Source organism: Pseudonaja textilis, chromosome 1 (assembly GCF_049901715.1).
Source record: "Pseudonaja textilis isolate UNSWEBS1 chromosome 1, rPseTex1.2, whole genome shotgun sequence".
In the NCBI taxonomy this organism is placed as follows: Eukaryota; Metazoa; Chordata; class Lepidosauria; order Squamata; family Elapidae; genus Pseudonaja; species Pseudonaja textilis.
In genome coordinates, this window is record NC_141990.1 from 36,198,430 (window position 1) to 36,214,929 (window position 16,500).

The 16,500-nt window shown below is 41.7% G+C and overlaps 1 long non-coding RNA gene across 1 annotated transcript in view; it reads right to left on the reverse strand.

The window, feature by feature from the left end:
- Positions 1-864: 864 nt before the first annotated feature.
- LOC148127564 (uncharacterized) overlaps positions 865-16,500 on the reverse strand; it is a 141,097-nt gene continuing 125,461 nt past the window's right edge. The window contains exon 4 of the long non-coding RNA XR_015743139.1: positions 865-1,018. This is a non-coding gene — a long non-coding RNA (uncharacterized LOC148127564). The remainder of the gene's footprint in view (positions 1,019-16,500) is intronic.

Sequence of the window (16,500 nt, forward strand, 5' to 3'; positions counted from 1 at the left end):
GGATTTGAATAACAATAAGGAAACATTGATAACATTTTAAGAATAGTTTTGGATAATGAGACTGGAAGCTTATTATTTTTTATTATTTTTATTTTAACACAAAGCATCAGGAAACAAAAATTACAGCAAAGAAATGATTTGCAGAGAGCTGGGGTTGTTGATTAGCAATAGCAATAGCACTTAGACGTATATACCACTTTACAGTGCTTTGCAGCCCACTGCAAAGTGGTTTTACAGAGTCAGCATACCCCAACAATTTGGGTCCTCATTTTACCAACCTCAAAAGTATGGAAGGCTGAGTCAACCTTGAGCCTGATGAGATTTGAACTGCCAAACTGCAGGCATCCAGCAGGCAGCAGAAATAGCCTGCAGTTCTGCACTCTAACCATTGCCCCACCATGGTTCATTCCTGTCTTTTGCCTATAAAATCATACTTACAAATCTGGTTTCCCAACAAGAACTATATGGATGAAGGTGGCCTATTTTCTCCTTTGAAAAAAAAAAAGAAATGCTTTATAGGGCTGTCAAACTTGCGGTCCGCGGGCCAGATAAGTCACATGCCACGGACTGCCCAGTTTAGCAAAGGGGGGGGGGGAGTCTCAATACATCACATGATGCCGTCGTGACAACGCAAGTTTGATACCCCTGCTTTATGAACTTTACATGCTGTGTCTCCTTCCCTCCCTGCTTATAAACACACATATACACACACATTTGCTAATTGTATGGAATTTGAAATAAAATATATTTGTATTTGCTTTTCTTTGTGAAATATTCAGAGTATCTAGATGGAAAAAAATAAGAATGCCGAATTTAAAACAAACTTCTCCAAATAGGAAGACTGATCTTTTGTCCCTCTGAAAATTTGTGCAAACTCTTTGCAGGTGTCGAAATAAACCCTGGCTCCATTCCTTATTTTTGCTGATAACCAGGTGGTTGCATTCTTTCAGCCTGGAGGACATCAAGCAGCCAAATCTCTCCCTCAAATGAAGGTTGAAGGAATGGCATCAGCCTGCAGCTGGAGAAAGGGAAAGAAGTCAAGGGGAGAGAGCTCCCAAAACCTTGAACACCAAGAGCATGAACTAAATCTACAAAGAAACAGCTATTCATTCAGAGATATAATTGATCCAATAATGTAAGAAACAACAGATTTGAAAGACATGCTCTCCTCCCTTCACTTGGTTTCACTGAACATTAAAAAACTGGCAGGCCTTGGGATCTGCCCTTGAATAAAACTTGTACTTGCTAAGCAGAGGCAGAGCAGAGGCATTGCTAGTATAAACATCTCCATTTGGAAATTCTCTACTTAATTATAGCTGCACAAAGTCTTTTCTATTGCTAGCATCAAGCTTCATCCAGGTGGTGATGCTTCTGCTTCTGCTCTGGTTCTTCTACTGTTGGTTTATCTGATGTTCAAGAAAGTTGTGTAAACTTTGTAAATATTAATATTCATTTTCATTCATTGTAGCTTATTCTGGATGTATTTTTAATTATAAAAATAGGATAGAAATGTTATAAATAAATTTGTGCTTTTGAGAAAAATATTAGCAATAATATAATCTAACTATGGACAATTGGTTTGCATGACATGGAAAATTACAGCTCTGTGTGACTGTATATGCAGGCATTCATCCATCCACCTGTTTTTAATATTGTTCTTTCTTTAGAAATGTATTGAATAATTATGTACCCCTTGAATGAAATGTTTGAGGAGCAACCCACCCACTGTGTAAAAGGATGCAGTTTCCATCAAGATGATTCAGTTCTTATCTACTATAATGATAGCCCTCTATAGCAAATGCACATTTTCTTTAATAATGGTATACATTTGTTTCCATTCAAAAAGCACCTGAAAAAGTTGGAAGGGTTGGCAGTTCTATTTACTATTCCCCCCTACTCCAGCACAAATAATTTTTCCTTTATTCCTAAAATAGAAGCCAACCCAACCCAACCCAACCCCTCAATTTAAAGTTGGTAATACTTGTAAAGATAGAGAAATTTGGGGCTTTGAATTATTTCTAAATCAGAACCTGTAAAAAAACATAGAAGATCAGAAACTGAAAATAAGCTATTAATGCAATATTGTCATTTAAAAAGCTACTTCAGCTACTGATTGGTTGATTGACTATGATTATGACTATTGAATATTGATTATGTATCATCATGTTGTTTTGATTTCTAATGATCACATAGATAGATTTGTTCCATGATCAATCTTTGACTACGGTTGGAAAAACAGTGTACAAACCATGAGAAGTTTAGTTTTTCCCTATTCTATGTTTATCATGTTGGATCTATTTTTTTGTTTCCATTTCTAGTTGTCACATTTTAAGGATATTGACAAAACTGCACTTTTCTGAATTTTGTGATTGAGTTTGCAGCTCAAAACAAATGTGCACGTTAGTTATTTAATTTGGAAGAGAATACACCAAGCAAATCTAAGCATTTCAAGAGTGAGGAGGGGAAGAGAGAGATCAGTGCTAATCATAATTCCCCATTTTAGGGGGAAAAATTCAACATTATTTCCATTGTGGCTTGCCATTTTCCACCGGCAATAGTTTAAACATTTGCAGCAAGGCTGGACTTGCTTTGCATTTCAAACTCTGTACTATTATTAAAACACTTTGAGGAAATTTTAAGAGCCTCTATTCATTTAAGATTCTGTGATCTATTTTCATTTGTCCTACTCTTTTAATAAGGATGGAATGTTTTGTAATCCAGTTCTTCATGTTGTTATGAACATTGTTCAAGTCAAGGGGCAAAAGCTTCACATCCTCTATTTTTTTAATCTTTTTTTCAAAATCTTGCTTTGGAAGAAAATTGTCAGGATAAACTGCTGATATGCATTCACATTAATTGTCCTTTATTTGTTGCATTTTATGAAGTTCTCCAAATCATATGAATTTTTAATATAACTTATATAATCTTGCCATATATGGACATCTTGGTCCCCTCAAGATGTTTAGACTGTCTACTAATTTGTATGGAATTCATAGGAATTGATAACAGAAATGTGTTGAAGAAGGAGCAGTTCATGTGCTAAAATATGGGCTGAAAAAATGCTGCTTTGTCTAGTTCTAGCAAGGAAATAAGGATGGGAGATAATTTGGTACTCTTCATATAGGGAACTGACTTCCTCGATCAAAATTTGAATTAAATATATTTATGTTTTGGTCAATTCACCTTGAATTTTGTAGTGTAGTTTCCAAATAGTTTGAAGTCATACACAAACATGTATAATTATGAAACTTTTGCGGAAAAGGCACATTTTAGGAGAATAAATGAAAATAAATGTATCTGCGTGTTTGTGCGTATGTATACACGGGTGAGTGCATGTGTATGTATATAGCTATCTGATTAGTCCCAAAAGAGAATGAAACTGATCCGTATGTTCAGTTTAATTGAATTATATTTGGCTGCTACTGAGCAAATCAGCTCTTCGGGGCTGAAATTAAAGTCCCTTTTTATGCTCTGCTTGAATTACTGAATTGACATTTTAACCAAAATACCGGATGAGATTTCTACCAAAGTAAACTGTTGCATTTCTATTGATTGGGATATTCATTTGCCTTGGAACATTACAGGACACACTCCAAAATCCATGGAGTGAACAAAATTTTGTGTTAGCGTAATGTTGTCTCTCAAGGGTTCAATGCTGTGTTCTTGAAATAAAGCACAGGGCAGGGAGTCAGAAAAGCAACGCTTGCTAGAAACAGAAAGATAAAGACAATCTGTTGAAATGAAGTCTGTTCTCTCCCCCTTACCTTGCCTGTTTATCTACATTTCAGTCACAACACTGATAACAATGCTTGTGTACTGTAGCAATACAGGCCAGTAATTTCTAAGATCTATTTGACAAGCATTTACCCAGAGAAATCCATTGATTTAATAATAAATGTGTTAAGTTCCGAAGAAAGGGGAGGCCACACCAGAGCATTCTGTAACACGCTTTATTCAAGGGGAATAAAGGGGGCTGTCGCGTCTGCAGCTAACAGCAGACTAGCTAGCGAACAGCAACTGGCTCGACCTAGCAGCCGGCTTTTATAGCCGGCTGTCAAAGGGAGCCAGCCAATGGGGGTTGCGAACGCCCCCACCAGATGGACGGACCAGATGGGGAACTTGTGTTAGTCCCGGGGACATAACACTCCTTCCCCCCAGATGCGAACATGAGTAGTCCTTTAAATAATCGGGTGGTTTGTGCGAGCGTCCAGACCGGCGCAGTTCTGGCGAGACACAAGGTGGCATGGAGTTCTGGGAGTCCGGAACTGGCTCTGCTGGACCCTTGGATCGAACTGGGCCCCGGTCTGGCGTATGGGAAAAGTCACAGCCCCCGGGTTGGATTGTTAAATTGTCATTGTCCCGTAACCCGGGGGTGTCGCTGGTGGGAACGACTGACGCCTCTGTAGGATGGTCCCGGTCTACCGTCCATTCTCTTGGCTCGGCTGGTGATGACTGGTCACTTTGGAGGTCGCAGCTGGAATTCGGGTGCGGCGATTGTATAGTCACCAGAGTCCCTGGATTGGTGTTGGCATGCCCGCTCTGGCGACTTCTTATCTGGTCCAGATGCCTCCGCCATATACGACCATCCTCTAGCTGGACACGGTATGATCTTGGGCCGGTGATGGCCACGATCTTTCCGGGCACCCACAGTGGATCGCCGGCGTAGTTTCTGCTGAACACTTGGTCCTGTAACATAAAACTCCTGACTCTACTGTTAGAACCAATCGGTGTGTCAGGGCAGTAGTGGGGGTGCAGTCTATCTAATAGTGTTCTTAAACGTCTGCCCATCAGTAACTCGGCGGGGGATTTGTTTGTGACAGTACAAGGGGTCGAGTGTTGGCTTAAAAGAAAACGAGAGAGCCTAGAGTGCCAGTCATCTTGAGTGAATCTTGCCAATGCTTCTTTCGCTGTCCTAACGGCTCTCTCTGCCAACCCGTTGCTGGCAGGGTGAAAGGGAGCCGTTAGGATATGCCGGATGCCCAGGTTGGTGACATACCGGTTGAATTCTGTTGAGGCAAATTGGGGGCCATTATCTGAGACTATGGTGTCAGGTAGACCATGTGTAACAAATAAGCGAGTCAGAGCCTGGGCAACTGCTCGGGTGGTAGTAGTGAGTAGGAGGGCCACATCTATCCATTTGGAGAATGAATCCACGACCACTAAGAAAGTCTTGCCGTGGAAGGGACCTGCCAGGTCAATGTGCAATCGTGACCACGGTGCGTTGGCACTCTCCCATTTGGTTGGGGTAGCAATCGGTGGTGCTGGCCTGGATTCTTGGCAGGGGCGGCATGAGCTTACCCATTTCGCGATTTCGTCGTCCATGCCGGGCCACCATACATAACTCCGAGCCAATGCTTTCATCCGGACGATGCCGGGGTGCCCCTCGTGTAACGCTTTCAGGACAGGCGTACGCAGCTGTTTTGGAATGACCACTCTGGTCCCCCAAAGTAGGCAGCCCTGTAAACTGGAAAGTTCCTGCTGGCAGGTTTTAAACGGTGAGAAATCAGTTGACAGATTACTGCCCGGCCACCCCCTCCGTACCCAGTCCAGGACCTGGGCAATAAGTTTGTCTTTCTTGGAGTGGAGAGCTATGTCACCAGCGGTGACTGGGATGTTAAACTCACTGGTATCGAAAATTGCATGGACCGGGGCCGGGTCCTCCACGGGTGCTGGCAACGGGCAGCGGCTGAGAGCATCGGCGTGGCTAAGGTTTTTTCCTGGGCGGTGAACCAGTTTGTACGAGTAAGCCACCAGGAATAAGGTCCACCTAGTCATCCTGGGAGATAAGACTTGCGGCGTTTGTTTTTCTCCAGAGAGGAGTCCCAACAGAGGTTTGTGATCTGTGACAAGTTCAAAATTGTGTCCAAAAAGAAATTCATGGAATTTTTTGACCGCGGCAACGGCGGCTAGGGCCTCTTTGTCGATTTGACTATAGTTACGCTCGGTTGTTGACAGGGTTTGAGAAAAGAATGCGATTGGAGCTTCGGTGCCGTTGGGGAGTCTGTGGCTTAAAACAGCCCCAATTCCAAAAGGTGAGGCATCTGCAGCTAAGACTAGTGGGAGGCGCTGGTCGAATTGAATTAGGACAGCATCTGAAGTGATTATCGTTTTGACTGCCTTAAAGGCGTGTTCCTCCTTGGGTCCCCAATGCCATGGAGTGTTTTTGTCTAGAAGTCTATGTAATGGTTTGGCTACTGACGCCTTGTGGGGTAGGAACGACGCATAGAAATTTAGCAGACCCAGGAAGGCTTGTAATTCTGACTTGGAAGAAGGAGTGGGTGCCTCATGAATGGCTTTGACCTTGGACTCCACTGGATGGATGCCTGAGGCGTCTATTTTATACCCAAGAAAGTCCACCTGCTTAGTGGCGATGGCACATTTTTCCCTTTTTAGTTTGAGGCCATGCTGCCTAAACCTATCCAATACCGCTCTGACTCTGAGGAAAAGTTGGGGTCTGTCCCTGGCTGAAACCAAGTTGTCATCAAAGTACGGAACTACGCCAGGGAGGCCTTGCAGTATCCGTTCCATTAATGACTGGAAAATACCTGGGGCGATGCTAACGCCAAATTGGAGGCACTTGCATCGAAAAGCCCCTCTGTGGGTGACAATTGTTTGCAATTCGGCCATTTGGTTATCCACAGGAAATTGCTGGTACGCCTGTGACATATCCAATTTGGCGAATATGGTTCCCGGTTCAAATGTGTGTAGTAAGTGTTGGATTACTGGGACTGGATATGCGCTAGTCTGTAGATAGCGGTTGATTGTGGTCTTGTAGTCAGAACACATTCTTATACTGCCATCTTTTTTAAGGGGTGTGACAATTGGAGTCTCCCATTTAGCAAAATCTGTGGGCTCGATCACCCCTTGCTTAAGCAATTTATCTAGTTCTGCATCCAGCTTAGAACGCAGAGCAAATGGTACTCTCTGTGGTTTCAAGCGGATGGGGACAGCTTGCGGGTCCACTGAAAAAGAAATGGGCGTACCGTTGTAACAGCCCAATTCATTGCTGAATACATCAGCATAATCTGAAAATAGGGTGTCGATATCGGAAGGTGAGACAGCATGTACTCCCGTTAAGCTAAGGCCGAGATAGGGGAACCAATCCAACCCCAAAAGGCTAGGGAGGGCACCATCCACCACCACTAAAGGCAGATGGCCTTTAAAGGATTTGAATCTAACAAGGAACTTGCCTGTTCCGAGTACTGGAATATTCTTCCTTGATAATCCCTCAAGGTGAGGCGACTTCTTCTCTGGAGCTGCTTCCTGGACAGGGTAGGTCGTATTTTCTTGAGCGTGCTCCACGAGATGATCGAGAGTGCTGACCCGGTGTCGACTTCCATAAGGCAGGGTTTACCTTCTAGATGGATAGAAAGTGTGATTTTATTAGGGGTCAAAAAGGTATGGTTAGCCTGGTAACACGTATAACAATTTTCTACTTGCCTGGGTGGCTCTGAAGGAGAGTAAAAGGATGATGACCTTTGTGGCGCTGTGTGCGTTGCCTGGCAGGCCCTGGCGATGTGGCCCTTCTTGTTGCAATTGTTGCAGGTGGCGTTCCTAAACCTGCAAGTTGTTCTTGCATGGGACCCCCCGCAGGAGAGGCACAACAGGTTGTGTTTAGGTGTGCTGCTGTTTTTTAGTCTAGCTCCTACCTGAGGCTGTTTGAAGGGTTTGAGGCGATGGACCTCTGAGTGCTCAATGGAGTCTTCTTCGCTTACCACTTCCTCGGAGTGAACAGTGACCGGGTTGGCTTTGGTTGCGCTACCTTGAATTTCAGCGGCCGATTGAGTTGCTAGTTCTGCTGCCAAAGCTTCTTCGATTGCCTGAGTGAGGTTGAGGTCTTTCCTGGCCAGCAAACGTCTCTGTAATTTTATATCTCTGACTCCACAGACGAGTTGATCCAGGAGCATATCGTCTAGGTAATTTCTGAATTCGCAGTGGAGTGCTGCGGTTCTCAAAGCGGCCATATATTGATTTACAGATTCCCCATCTGCTTGCTTCCTCATACGAAAGGCGAAGCGTCTTGCTATCTGTGATGGTTTTTGGGAGTAATGATTGGAGAGTGTCTCCAACAGCTCGGACCAAGTAACGTTCTTCAACTCTCTGGGGGCGAATAGCGCTGTGGCGGTATCGAATACTGTGGCCCCGCAGTAACTCAGGAAATACGACTTTTTTCTGTTCTCTGTAGCATCGGCCAGACCGGTGGCATCAATGTAGTGACTGAAGCGGTTCCTGTACGAGTCCCACTTGTCTTCATCTGGCTTGAACGCTGGAAATGCTGGATTTGAATTCATGTTGCAGTTCAGTCTGTTGTAGACTGACCACTCTCTCTGGGAATGCAATGGCCCTTATAAGTGTGGCAGCTGTAGTACGCAGTGCTGCTTCAGCTCTATAGGATCTCTCTGGGTTACACGCTCTATGTGGCTATGGCTGTATAGCCGTAACTGACTTCAGTTTGAAAATCGCGCCCTTACAAGGGCATAGGCGGCTATGGTTGTAGCCCCGTGCTGACAGCTATTCAAAAAGCGCGCCTAATTGTATCTTGGCGGTTGCGAGTGCAGCGCCGGAACTTCGCTAACAGCAGAATCCGAACTGTGACGGTTGGATTCTGTGCTCAATGCTGGGTGGCTGAGGTTGTCAGTGCCCTACTTTCACGTAGCTTATTTTAACGAGCGGCTACACGCTCTGCTTCCACTTCCGCATTCACAACTGACCGAGCTCTCAGCAACGCGGCTACGGTTCAGCGTTTGGTGTGTGAATTCAGCTCTTGTTAGCTGCTGCTGGTTGGCCAGATCCCACCCTCGTCGCCAATGTTAAGTTCCGAAGAAAGGGGAGGCCACACCAGAGCATTCTGTAACACGCTTTATTCAAGGGGAATAAAGGGGGCTGTCGCGTCTGCAGCTAACAGCAGACTAGCTAGCGAACAGCAACTGGCTCGACCTAGCAGCCGGCTTTTATAGCCGGCTGTCGAAGGGAGCCAGCCAATGGGGGTTGCGAACGCCCCCACCGGATGGACGGACCAGATGGGGAACTTGTGTTAGTCCCGGGGACATAACAAAATGGCTCCAGTGAGTGCAAGTGCGTATAAGTATATGTATATGTAGACCAAATGTCCCATAGCAGCAGGATTTCTTATATAACCTATCTCCAATATGTACTGGGCTAACCTACTCTTAGACTAGTATTCTTCAAACTAAGTAGCTTTATGATATGTGGTCTCCAACTCCCAGAGTTCCCCAGCTACCATGCATTAAAAAAAATCAGGAAGTGAGTTTAGACTATTCTGAAAGAACAACAAATGAATAGGAATTTGTTTCACTGCAATTAAATATTACTGATATATTTATATCAAGAAATATTTTTATACTTTTTCTTCTGGTGGAGAAACACTGACTTGATTTTCTCCTGCCAGTTAACAAAAATAAAAGGGCCAATATTGATTACTACGTATATGGATTTCAGGTCTAATATAAATGGTCTACATCAGAAATTCTTGGCCCAATGTAATTTTCCAAATAGCTTTAAGGACTATTCTGCTGAAATATTATCACCTAATGTTTTGTGTGGCCTTCTGCTTTGAAATTTAAAGATGATTTATACAACTGACACAATAATTTCTAGAAGCTTCTTTTAGATTACTGGAAAATATGTGAGTCTAAAGCAGTGGAAACATAGAGGTAATATCAGAGGGTGATTTGTTACAAAGTTAGCTAGTGGGAATTCTGGGAGTTGTAATTCAACACACATAACTTGAGGAAACATAGTTGGGGATGGCAATTGTAGAGAGGAAGGTGGGGCTTTCTTTCCCAATGATGGCCAAAGTACTTAATTGAGCTTGGCCATTTGCTAATGGTACAAGACTTATCAAGGGTTTTTAACACAAGTTGGTTAATTTTTAATAACCTTTTTCTGGTGTTCTGTTTTCCTACAGCAGGATTGGTCAGTCCAGAAAAACTATAGTTCTAAGCATACTTCACTATTGGTCGTGATGGTTAAAGGTATTAGGAGTTGTAGAAAAGCAAGCAGGTTTCCCATTATTGCCCTAGAAGGATGTTCTAATGTGACAGAATTGTTCAGGTTGTTTGTTTGATTATGTGCCACCAAATAGTTTTCAACTCCTAGTGACCACATAGATATATTTACTCTGTGACAATTTATTTTTAACCTGTTTTCTCAGTGCTCCCAAAGGTGCACCCATCATCACTGTAACTCAGACCATCCATCTGGTGTTGATCATCCTCTTCTTTACCTTCTTTCTACCTTTCCCAACATTAGAACCTTGTTCAGAGAGCTAGGTCTTCACATAATGTGTCCAAAGAAGAATCATTTGAGCCTGGTCATGTGGGCCTTAAGTGAGAACTCTGAATGGATTTGTTCGATTATCCATTGATTCGTGTGGGTCTGCTACAATATTTTCACTAATCTTCAAAGGCATCAATACTGTTCTTATTTTGCTTCTTTAAAGTCCACAATTTGCTTCCATAGAACATCACATGGCTTGAACAATTGTGGGTTTTGTGGGTATACACACCACAGCATCTGACTATCTTTTCCAAGACTGCTACTCTACCAAGCGTGTGCTATGGCATATAGTATTTCCTGATTCCTTTACTGTCAATGGTTGATTCTAAAATGCAGAAACTATCCATTCTTCAATACTTGCATTGTCAAATTTAAGGGTGATTGTTCTACTTATTATCATTAGTTTGTCCTTTATATTTAATTTTAGTCCCATTTTTTCACTGTACACCTTAACTTTTAATACTAGGGAGGGTGTCAAATTCTTTGAAATTTTGGCTATTGGATAGTGTCCTCATCATAGCACAGATTATTGATGCTTCTTCTTCCAATTTTAAAAACACATTCTTCCAATACAGCTTTCCTTAAATATATTTGGCATATAGACTGAATAAATAAGAAGAAAATATACATGTACTTGCTGCATGACTTCATTTAGTCCAAAGCATTCTGAATTCAATAGGACCAGTAAGTTAAAGGTAATGTCAGCTTTGGAAGCCATATTCCACACTGCCACATAACCTGAGAAAGTGGGAGAGGGGTGATTTCAATTGAGTAGTTCTAAATAGACAAAATAAAATTCTTTTCTTAGTTCAAGGTTATTAAGTATGGCACAGCAGGAAAAATGGATCTTACACTGAGACAGATTGTGATTGGTCTATATGATGTGATGATGGGAAAAAAGGGGATGGATTGTAGTTTGGGACATTGTAGGAAATCCGGGAATCTTTTAGTTTTGAGATTCCACAGATGTGCCAGGTGCTATTCTAATAAAGGTACTTTTGAGATTATGCTTGTCTCGGAGTTACTGATTGGAATAGAAGTCTGCTGGAACGCTTCTTTTGAGATTATGCTTGTCTCGGAGTTACTGATTGGAATGGAAGTCTGCTGGAATGCTGACAGGTCAACTAATTGTCGGTTCTGAAGGATACACAGGAAGGTAAAAGACTGATAATCTGCCTGATAAATGAGTGTGTCTAGTGAGAAATAACTAACTTGAATATGAGGACATGATAGATATAAAGCCATATGTATCCCTATTAAGTATGTGGACAGATCAGCACTAAAATTGGAAGATGGGAGAAAACTTAAACCGGAAGATTAAAAAAAAGAACCGTATAAAACCAATAGTCCATCTAGTCTTCATTAAACTATAAGTTATACATTATTTTATCTGACATCTCACACAGAAATGAAATGGCCGTATCTTATAAGGAATGTTGGGAAGATAACCTCCAGCTCAATGCTAGGGTCCTACTGACTAGAGATACTAGGAACTATAATTTATCCACAATTGGAGGATCCCTGGTATAACTACTAAAGAGTGATCAAACTGAAAGGGTAGTTTTTGAAGGATGATAGACTGAAGAGAGAGTAAATAAAAGCCATTAAGTTGCTTTTTTTTAGAGTAGATTTTTTTAAACTGTGCTGTGTAGCATTTTCTTCTACTCTTCTTCTGCTCTTCTATGTTAGAAAATAAACCTCAATATTAAAAACATATAATCTTCAGTTCCAATTCTTAATATAATGAAGCTAAGCTCCTAGAATCATTTTATTTGAGGAGGAGGTTTGTTTGTTTGTTTGTCTAATATTCTACATCTTTAATGGCAAAAAAGTCCGAATTTAAGTATTTCATTGGGACAGGAAAAATATGGTTTCAACTACAATGTACTTCTTCCCTGAGTTTGAAAAAAGTGAAGATTTAGGACATCAACCACTAAAAAAAGAAGGCTGCTGAGCTGGAAGTGCTGATATTCTCATTAATGCTATTTTTCTTGATAGGATCAGCAAGGGACATTGAAAAGAAACTCAGTATAAAAATACCCACTGAAATAAAACCAAATCTAACAGTAGTTTTTAGAACCTCCTTTTCTCAGCATGGAATGGATTCATTTTTATTATCTCATTACACAGCACTGAGATCATGGAGTGACAGCAGATGGATCTCAAGAAGATGAGAGATCACTTGCCGAGGTCAATTATCAAGAAAAAAATTTCTAGCCTCAAACACTCTGCATTTCTAAAATACAGGCAAGAAGAAGGCTTTATTGCTTGTTGCTTTGTTAACAAAGAGGTGTACTGGATATTGGGTTTAATGCACCAATCAATGTATGGCTATGGGTTTAGGAGGCCTGCCATAGGTTTAAGTACCTAGATGACCTTAGCATGTATTTAAAAAAACTAAGCAGGCTCAAATGCAGTTAGTACTTGATAGATCACTAAAAAAAAACTAAACTAACAGCTGTCCCCATCTCACCAAAGAAATCTGTTGTTTGTTGTTGCTGTTGTTGTTGTTGTTGTTGTTGTCATTATCCTCAGCCTGAATAAATCCACTGCAGGATGAAGGCCTTTTCACGAGAAATTATGGACAGTTAGCCACTGTGCTGGCCCAATGTAGGTTGGTAGAGCCTTGGTGCGGCAGTGGTTAGAATGCAGTACTGCAAGCTAACTAACTGCTCACTCCAGGAGTTCAATTCTGAACAGCTCAAGGGTGACTCAGCCTCCCATCCTTCCGAGATCGGTAAAAGGAGGACCCAGATTATCGGGGGCAATATGCTGACTCTGTAAAATACTTAGAGAGGACTGTAAAGCACTGTGAAGTGGTATATAAGTCTAAGTGCTATTGCTATTGCTATATAGATATTTTTTGACTTTCCAGTCTTGTCTAGGTATGAGAGAGCATGAGTGTCCCAAAATAACTCAACCAACTTCTAAGCATAAAGGAGCAATAGAACCCAGAACCTCCAAGTAGACTGTGGCTCTAATTTGGGGGAGAATATGCTGTTGCGTCATTGATATTTATGTGGAGGAAGAGAAAGCATTACCTTCTTGCTCTCAGGTGGCAATAGTTTACCTCCTCTAAACAGTACACCAAAACCAAGCAAAAGCATTACCCTTTTCAAGACTAGGCCCATCCTGGCTGTCACTATATAGTACAGCAGAACAGCAAGACATTGAGTGCCACTGTTGTTAAACAACATTATGCTAAAGCTGGGAAACCGCAAAATCTCAGTAGGTACATTTTCAAGAGTTGCAAAATATAATTTTCCAGGTATGATGATGCAATAGCTTAAGAATTATTTAAAATTAGTCTCTGCCCATATTTTTTTCCAGTCACCTTTCTTTTCCTTGAGGGAAATTGAAAACGAATTATTTAGTGCACAAGTTAAATTGTGATTGTGGTGCATGAAAAAGTATTTCCATCTTCATTTTTAACTGCGTGCAATTGCTGCCTTGATCACAGAGTTGCACAGATGAAATAGTTCTGCATGGTGATTGATGATTAAAACAACCATTGAATTCTTTGTCCCAATAGCTCTTTTCTAGGGTATCAGTGTTGAGATTGAGAGCATTATCTTTTCATGACTAAATCTACTTTCTGAAGGACAAGTTTCTGAATTATTTTGTGATGTCCCAGATTTTAGCAGAAGTACCAATACAATATTCTGTTTTTATTTGAATTCATCTTTCTTTCACATTAATTATCCAACAAAGTTTCCCATTATAGTGATGAATAGAATGTAATGTTGAAAGCGATTTTGTACATTAGAGGGCATGTATGCTTTTCTGCAGGCAATCTGTAGTGACTGAGACAGGGAAACTCTCTGTAGTGTCCCTGTTCCCAAGAATTTTTTTTATCAGACTTGATAACCCAGAATAGATTTTATACTCACTGCAAGAAGCATTTTGCTTTTCCCATTCTTGTTTTTGAAGAAAAATAAAATGGGGCACTCGGGTAATATGTTACTGTAGCCCAGGTAGATTCTTTTGGTGGAAGCCATAAATGGCCCTGTATATTTAAAATAGGGACTGGTTTCAAAATTCCCCCCACTTGTTCATCATTTAAATACCATTTTCTTTCCGCTGTGTGTGTGAAACTGTAAAACTCTTGAACTCTTCAAAATTCTTTTCAAGAATGTCCCCCAAATACACACAGGAAAGTGTGTGTGTCTGTGTCTGTGCGTATGAAAATAAAAAATGCTTTTTTACCTCTATATGTAGTATGTGTCTTCCTCAATTTCAAATCCTCTACCAGAGATGACTGGAAGTTTGAGGGTTCTATGCATTATTTTAGATGTTCCTAGCACTGCTCTCTTCTTTTTCAGAGGATTCTCATGTTGTTCCTGGGATCTGTTGAAGCCACTCTCCCAACTTTGGAGTCACAGCTGTATACCACAGTGTCTGGTTGATTAGCCAGTACCTGGCTATCCATTTGGATCTGGAAGTCCCACAGTATCTTAGCTCTGTCATTCTCCATAATCTTCCCAACTGGACTTAGCCTATACACTGTGCAGATATGCTCATACACAATGCCAGCAATGTGATTGCGCCATTCAGTATACGCTGTTCCTGCTTGCATCTTAAATCTGGCCACTATGTGTTGCACTGTCTCTGAGGCCTCTGTACAGTCTTCACCTCAGGTCCTACTTAGTATGATAGATCCCTGCTTCTATAGAACTGGTGCTTAGTCCCTTTTCTTGTGCTGTTATGATCAATGCCTCAGTGCAACAATTAGCCCACCTCTTTCCACCCACTGACAGGATTTATTAATATTTTCCACCTCTGCACCTGTCCATTATATCCCTTGCAGGGTCTTTTCTAGCCATGGCACATCTCCCATGTCTGCTGCTGTGTCAAGCATTCTCTCAGCAACTCATCCTAAATTCCCTGAGTCTCAGACAGGATAGTCACTTTGAACTCAGTAGACTCCACCTGCCCCTTTTCTGTCTGAAGTACAGTCTCTGGGTGTTGGATCTAGGGTGGATATCTCTACACATTGTGGGAAGTGTCTGAGTCCTCATATTGGCAGCTTCCATGTCCTTTATTGGCCAGCTCACTATACCAATGGGATATCTGATGCCTGGCAAGGCATATATGTTGATGGCATTAATTTTGTTATTCTCATTGAGCTGGCTTTTCAGAATCTACTGAACCTTTGGTACTTCTTTAAACTTACTATCTCCTCATTGTGCTTCCCATGTGACAAGATACTTGTATGCCTACTATACAATCCACTGGTATTTTCACCCCATCCATTTTTACTACTTCCCCTCTTTTGAATACCATTTGGCCACACTTCTCCAGCCTGAATGACATCTCAATAGCCTTACATATAGATTCCTATCAGCTGGATCAGTCTCATTCTTTCTTGGCATACAACTTGACATCATACATGTAGAAGAGGTGGCTGATGATAGTTCTACTCTGATTTTGTAGTCCTTGTGATTATTTGGCTGAGAGGGTTCAAGCCTACGCAGAACAACAGTGGGAGAAGTGTGTGACCTTAGTATATGTCATGCACTAAATGTCCACTTGTGTAAGCTATTTACTTCCAGCGTTGTCTTCCACATTGAGTCCATTGGGTTCTTGAGGGAGATAGCAATAGCATTTAGACTTATTTACCACTTCACAGCCCTCTCTAAGCAGTTTACAAAGTCAGCATACTGCCCCCAACAATCTGGGTCCTCATTTTACCCACCTTGAAAGGATGGAAGGCTGAGTCAACCTTGAGTCTGGTGAAATTTGAACTGCCAAATTGAAGTCAGCTGGCAGTCAGCAGTAGTCTGTAGTCCTGCAGCTCATGCAATCTTTAGTGTCCTGATGATTTTGTATAGCATCAAGCATTCACAGATCCATGTGTGTGGCATTGAGGCAGAAGCTTTCCTGTAGTCAATCCAGGCTTCATTCAGATTTGTCTGTCTAGGCTTTGAGTCTTGGGTGACTGCTTTATCTATTAGCAATTGGTATTTGGAGCCTCTAGTGTTGTTCCCAATGACCTTCTAAACTGTACTCATGTACTGGTTCATATGGTCCTATAACTTGACAGCTACAATGTCTGATAGGACTTTCCATATTGTGAGGAGGCAGATTATTGGCTGGTAGTTGAATGTTGCTGTTCCCTTGTGTGAATCTTTCATGATTAGTACTGACCTTCCATGTGCTAACCAGTCTGGTGGGGGCCTGCTGCTAGCAATTGGTTCATCT